This window comes from Suricata suricatta, chromosome 15 (genome assembly GCF_006229205.1).
Source record: "Suricata suricatta isolate VVHF042 chromosome 15, meerkat_22Aug2017_6uvM2_HiC, whole genome shotgun sequence".
In the NCBI taxonomy this organism is placed as follows: Eukaryota; Metazoa; Chordata; class Mammalia; order Carnivora; family Herpestidae; genus Suricata; species Suricata suricatta.
In genome coordinates this window covers 22,187,840-22,195,184 of record NC_043714.1, presented here as the reverse complement: position 1 = coordinate 22,195,184, position 7,345 = coordinate 22,187,840, and positions in this window count along the sequence as shown.

The following is a 7,345-nucleotide window of genomic DNA, read 5'->3' as shown; positions in this document are numbered from 1 at the left end:
GAGCATGCTTGGGATCTGAGATTCACTTTCTCTGCCCCTCCCCTGCTCTTGCACTCCCTCACTCTCCCCCCCCTCTCTCTCTCTCTCTCTCTCTCTCTCTCTCTCTCTCTCTAAATGAATAAATAAGAACTTCAATTTTTTTAAATGTAGCAGCATCAACGTTGTAATTCAAAGGGATTTCATAAAATTGCTATCTTATAATGCAACACGGTAGACTGGGTTTAAGCATTGAACCATGGAAGAAAATGAAGTTGTTGTCAAGATATTTTTCTCAAAGGGGCCTAAGACTAGATTATTTTTACAGTTAAGTGTTTTGCTTCAAGGAACATGATTCCCACAGTAAATTATTCTATCACATACAAAAAAATGGCCAATTTCCAAGTCACTCTTGGAAATACTGGGAAAATTCTTGGAAAGCCTGGGTTATTCTGATAAATAAATAAATAAATCCATTCATCCATCCATTCAGAGAGTCTTCTACAAGAATATAGAGGCAACAATTCTAAATGAAATACTGGCAAATCAAATCCAGACTACAGTCAAAGAATACTACATCATAATTGACATTTATTTTAAGAAAGCAAAGATGGTTGAAGGCAAGAAAACGTATAGATATAAATTTACCAAAGAAAAATGTAGGATCATCTCTATAGATATTTAAAAATCATTTGGTAAAATGTTTCCACTTATGATTTTATTTTTTTATCTTTAAAATTTTTTTTCTTATGTTTTTATTTTATTATTGAGACAGAGAGAAACAGAGCCTGAGTAGGGGAGGGGCAGAGAAAGAGGAAGACATAGAATCAGAAGCAGGCTCTGGGCTCTGAGCTGTTGGCACAGAGCCTGATGTGGGGCTCCAACCCATGAACCATGAGATCATGACCTGAGCTGAAGTTGGCTGACTATTAACCAACTGAGCCACCCAGGCGCCCCTCCACTTCTGATTTTAAACTAATACACTAGGAATAGAATATTTCGTACATTATTTTCAAACAATACCTGGGACACTTGGGTGGCTCAGTCAGTTAAGGTCTGACTTCGGCTCAGGTCATGATTTATGGTTCGTGATTTCAAACCCTGCATCAGGCTTTCTGCTGTCAGCACAGAGCCTGCTCCAGATCGTCCGTCTCCTGCTCTCTCTCTGCCCCTCCGCCTGCTTGCACTGTCTCTCTCCTTCTCTCTCAAAAATAAACATTAAAAAATTTTTAATAAAAAATAATATCAAGCTGATAGTTACCACACTTAAAAAATATTTATCACATGCGATTTCATTTAAAATGAGGACAAAATAACAAGTGGTAAGGATTTGGAGAAAAGGGAAAACTTGTGTTGGTGAGAGTGTAAGTTGGTGTGGTTACTATGGAAAATAATATGGAAGTTCCTCACAAAATTAAGCATAAAACTGCTCTATGTTCCAGCAATCCCATTTACTGGTATTTGTCTAAAGAAAATAAAAATACTAACTCAAAGAGATATATGTTACCCCCATTCCCACCCATGTTCACTGCAGCATTATTTACAATACCTAAGATATGGAAACTAAATATTCATCAATGAATGGATAAAATGTCATATGTGTGTATATATATATTTTTAATATATTTATATATACATATACATACACACAGAATGGAATACATTTATTTCAGCCATAAAAAAAAATAAAATCTTGCCATTTGCAACAACATATCGGACCCTGAGAGCATTATGCTAAGTGAAACTAGTCAGAGAGAGGAAGACAAGTACCATATGGTTCTATGTGGAATCTAAAAATCTAATCAAAACAAAAACACAAATCAAACTCATAGGTACAGAGAACAGATAGATTGGTGGTTGCCAGAGGTTGGGAAGTGGGTGGGGGCAGGGGGTAATGGGTAAAAGGGATCAAAAGGTACAAACTTCCAGATTAAGTCACAAGGATAAAATGTACAGCATGATGACTACAGTTTATAATACTGTGTTGCATATTTTAAAGTTGCTGAGAGGTGATTTTAAAAGTTCTCATCACAAGAAAGAAATTTTTTTCTAACTATGTATGGTGACAGATGTTAACTAGACTTACTGTGGTAATCATTTTGCAATGTATACAAATATCAAGTCAGGCTGTTCACCTGAAACTAATGTGGTGTTTATGTCAATTCAATTACATCTCTAAAAAACAAAAGTGAGGACCAACACTTGCTATCAACCCACTACATAGTATTTCTTGGAAGTTTCCAGGCAAAGTTGTAATTTTTTAAAATTAGGTGTAAATATAGGAACAAAACAGACAATAATATCTTCAGGCAATGTGAGGTCTCAAAAAAAAAAACCCCAAAGTATAAACTTAAAAATTCTGAAATCTCAAAGAAAGAAGTTGAAAATATAGCGGCCATTTTTATGGGATGTTTTGCTTCTTTACCTTCATTTTAGCTACATATCATAAAAGTCCCCATCCTGAACTTGGAAAACACCCATTATCTAGAAACAAGTGAAGGTGAGGCCCCAACATCCTACTACAAAAGGAAAAAAAAAAAAGATTTCTTCTCAGCTTCCTGACTATCCATGCATTGGAACATGACCAAGGAACTCTCCATATCCTTCCAATAATTGTCTTTTGTGTTCTACCTAGGCTTCAGTTAAGGACTATGACTCTTACAGAAATTGATGTTAAAGGTAGGTTATAGGCAACAAACTCTCAGGAAAAAGGGGGAAACTGATATACATTTTTTTTTTATTACCTTGCCTAGCTAGGGCCAAAAGTAGTGGCCATTCCATAGTATTTATAAGTGGTAGTCTGAGAGTCAAGATCTCAGGATTAAATATCTATGCAAGTAATTTCTTCCCCATTGAGGACAGGGGTTTGGATACTTGTAAAGCATCTATCAAAAAACAAGATGGAAGATAGGAAGAATTAACAGTGTAAAATTATAGCCTGAGAGGTGGGATGATAGCTTTTAATGGTACCAAATAGCTTAAAGAAAGAGAACCACCACAAATTCCTGTTTCATTTCAAGGCACAGTTAGAATCCTAGGAAATTTCCATTATTATGTTCTTCACCATAGTTTTTTTTTTTAAATATATTTTTAAATAATCTCTACAGCCCAAATGGGGCTCAAATTCACAACCCCAAGATCAAGAGTTGCACACTCTACCAATGAGCCATCCAGGTGCTCCCACAGGCAGCTTTCTGATCACCGTAAAACCAAATGTGAAGATTGATCCAATAAGGTACTGAATTAAAATGTCAGTTGAGTTGGCACTGGTGGTTACTTGTCTACTACGTGAAATTTAAGATACTAACAAAAGAGAAGGAACCCACAAATTTAAACAAGGATCATTTCTAATCCCTCATGGCCCTTCTCGACCACCATGTTCTAGTTGTAAAGAAGCAGGGACTCCTTTAGACCTTGAGATACACTCTGGGGAGCACTAATTCTTACCTCACCCATCACTGTTTCAGACGAGGAATATAAATTGATCCCTGGAGATTTTCTAGATCTAGCATCAATGTTAATGAAAGATTACTGCAACTACATGAACATAGGATCACTAGGAGCTCAGACCCCCCAGGAATAAATGTTTATGGCACCCCACTGGGTAAAGACTTACAGCCAGGAGGTTTACTGACTGAAGGCAAAGTAAATACAATAGAAGAAGGAAATCATAAAAACCTGCTTCAGCCTTACAACCCATTGTAAAAATGACAATTATAACATCTAATTACAACATATTCTTTCCTGCTTCGTCCTGTGTGTGTCTATATGTGTTAACTATACTCCTTCTTTTTCTACCATCTCTTCTCCCCCTCCCCCCACTATTTTATTTAGAACTTGTGGTTGGTTTAACTTTATAATTAGTCCTTGAGGGAATCACAAGAGAACTGGAGTATAAATAGACATAATGTAGAGATCATCGATTTGTTTTTTATTTTTTAAAAATGTTTATTTATTTCTGATAGAGAAGGGGAGGAGCAGAGAGAAAGAGAGAGAGAAAGAGAGAGAATACTAGGCAGGCTCTATGCTGTCAGCACAGTGTAGGGCTCAAAACCACAAACCATGAGATTACAACCTGAGCCAAAATGAAGAGTCAGATGCTTAACTGACTGTCATCCAGGTGCCCCTCAGATTTGTTTTTTAAATTCAATAATTGAGGTATTGTGGTGAGAGAAATTAGGATAGTGCAGTAGTAGGGGGACTCTCTGCTTGCCTCATACCTCAAACACAACTAGATAAATACCAAGTCATTCCGAACACCAAGAAATGGATCTACGGACTGAGAGAGCAAACTGCACAACTAAAGGGAGAAAAGAGTCCATATTGAGTCCACAGAAAGTAGGAGTTGTTGAGACGAGATTTGGAGAAGAAAAAAAATCCCTGGTGTGAGGGAGGGGAGGGAGCCCCGATTATGGAGAGAGGAGAGAGAGAGAGAGAAAGCAGCATGCAGGGAATTACACAAGAAAATTACTAACTAAAATTACTGACAGGAAAAACAAGAAGGTCTGATAATCACAAGTTTTTACAAGTAGCAGAGCTCAAAACCTGAAGCTTTGGAAGTCCATGCCATTGCCAGGGTCAAGCCTGACTGGCATAGCAGTGCTCATGTGGAGAAGGAAGGCAGTGGCCCAGAAGCAGAGAGCTTGGTCTTAGGATCCCCTGGGTCACACTGGGAGAGACAGTTCCCCTTCTTGGAGTGCATTTAGGAGTGGTAGCACTGCCTCCCAGGGGACAAAAGACCATTGAACTGCCTCACTCATTAGCATAGAAGCAGAGGCACCTGTTGAGTGCAACTAACCTGGATGCTGGATTTTTGCTGCCTTTACCATAAACTCAAACCCCACATGGGCATGCAACTGTGTTCCTGGGGCAAACTAGCACCAGACACAGCTCACTGAGACCATCTTCATTAGAGGATCAGCACAGGTCTGTGCCATACCAGGTCCCTAAAGTTTGGAGTTTTGAACTCAGCCATGCACCTGAGAGAAAACACAGTAATGTGTTGCCAGGTGGGCAGACACTTGGACACAGACACAGTGAAGGCAGGGATTTCACAGAAGCATCAGACACAAGAGAGAAAATTGTTTGCTTTCTGTGAGGGTTTCCTGAACAGCAATGGGCACAAACTTCTCTCTCCAGGGACAAGTAACACCATTTTTCACCCCTCCCATCAACAGGCATGGACTTCAGAGAGAGACACAATAATCACAGTCGAGGCTTGAGCCACTTATACCCACCCAGCTGCTCTCTATAGGGTTTTGTTTGTTTTGTTTTGCTTTGGTTTTTTTTTTTTTTCCACAGAGGGCAAATGTACCCTAAAGGCAGAACAGCAACATGCCCCTGCCCCAGAAAACCAGCACAAAATCCCTACACATACCAAGTCAACTAACCAGAGTGCTCTAGAGCTTTAGCTCTAGGGGAAATAGGATCTAGCTTTTTTAATAAGCAGACCAAAACACACCAAGTTAAAACTCACCATACACTAGACAGGGTCCAAACCCTCCTCACTGCAAGCAAGGAGAAATTCTGCAGAGGACTGATTTGAGGGAAAGAGCAGCCAAAAGACAACAACAGAATATACACAACAAACACCAGAAACACTTCCTGAAGCGCCAGACCCTGTACAGTATGTGACATCTTCTTAATATACCCATTACTCTCTGAAGTAGGACATATAACAGGCGTTACTAACACATGGAAGACAGAGACCTAGATAAAATGCCAAGAGGAAGGAATTCATCCCAAAAGAAAGAATAAGAAGAGGTCATGGCCAACAGTCTAGTCAAAACAGATATAGGTAATATGCCTGAACCAGAATTTAAAACAACAATCATAAGGATATTAGCTGGGCTCGAGAAAAGCATAGAAGACACCAGGGAGTCCCTTACCACACAAATAAAAGACCTAAAAACTAGTTAGGCTGAAATAAAAAACTTCCATAACCAAGATGCAAAATCTACTGGATGTAATGACCACAAGGATGGAAGAAGCAGAAGAAAGAATAAGTGATATAGAAGAACAAATTTTGTGGGGGAATAAAATGAAGCTAAAAAGAAAAGGGAAAGAAAAAGAATTGGATCACAAATGTAGACTTAGGGAACTCAGCAACTCCATAAAGTATAATAACATTAGTATCAAAGAAGTTCCAGAAGAAGAAGAGAGGGGAAAACGGGGCAGAAGTTTTATTTGAGGAAATTATAGCTGAAAATTTCTCTAGTAGGAAGGCAACAGACATCCATATCTAGGAAATACAGAGAACTTCCATCAATATCAACAAAAGCAGGCCAACACCAAGATATATCATAGTAAAATTTGCAAAAATACAGAGATAAGGAAAATATTCTGAGAGTAGCAAGGGAAATGAGATACTTAAGTTATGAGGGAACTCCTTAAGGCTGACTATAGACTTATCAACAGAAACTTGGCAGGCCAGAGGGAGTGTCATGATATATTCAATATGCTGAAGAGGAAAACTATGCAGTCAAGAATACCTTACCCAGCAAGGCTGTCATTCAGAATAGAAGGAGAGATAAAGAGTTTCCTGGACAAAAATACTAAACTAAACTAAAGGAGTTTGTGACCACTAAACCAGCCCTGCAAGAAATATTAAAGGGGACTCTTTGAGTGGGAAAGAAAGACCAAAAGCAACAAAGACTAGGAAGGAACAGAGAAAATCTCCAGAAACACCAACTTTATAGTAATATAGTGGCACTAAATTCATATCTATCAATAACCACTCTGAATATAAATGAACTAAATGTTCTAATCAAGATACATACGATATCAGAATGGATTAAAAAATAGTCATCTATATACTGCCTATAAGAGACTCATTTTAGACCTAAGACACCTCCAAATTGAACGTGAGGGGATGGAGAACCATTTACCATGCTAATGGACATAGAAAGAAAGCCAGAGTAGCCATACTTACAACTCTATTCTAAGACAAAGACTGTAATAAGAGATGAAGAAGGGGCTATATTATAATAAAGAGGTCTTTCCAACAAGAAGGTCTAATAATTGTATATATTTGTGCCCCCAATTTAAAAGCCCTTAGACATATAAATCAATTAGTAACAAACTCATTCACAACTATACAATAATAATAAGGGACTTTAACAACCCACTTATGCAATGGACAGATTATCTAAGCAGATTAACAAGGAAAAAGTGGCTTTGATTGACACTGAACCAGATGCATTTAAATGTTCAGACATTTTTTCCTAAAGCAGGAGAATACACACTCATTTCAGTGCACATAGAACATTCTCCAGAATAGATTACATACTGTGTCACAAATCAAGCCTCAACAAGTACAAAAAGATTGAGATCATAGCATGCATATTTTCAGACCACAACACTATGAAAC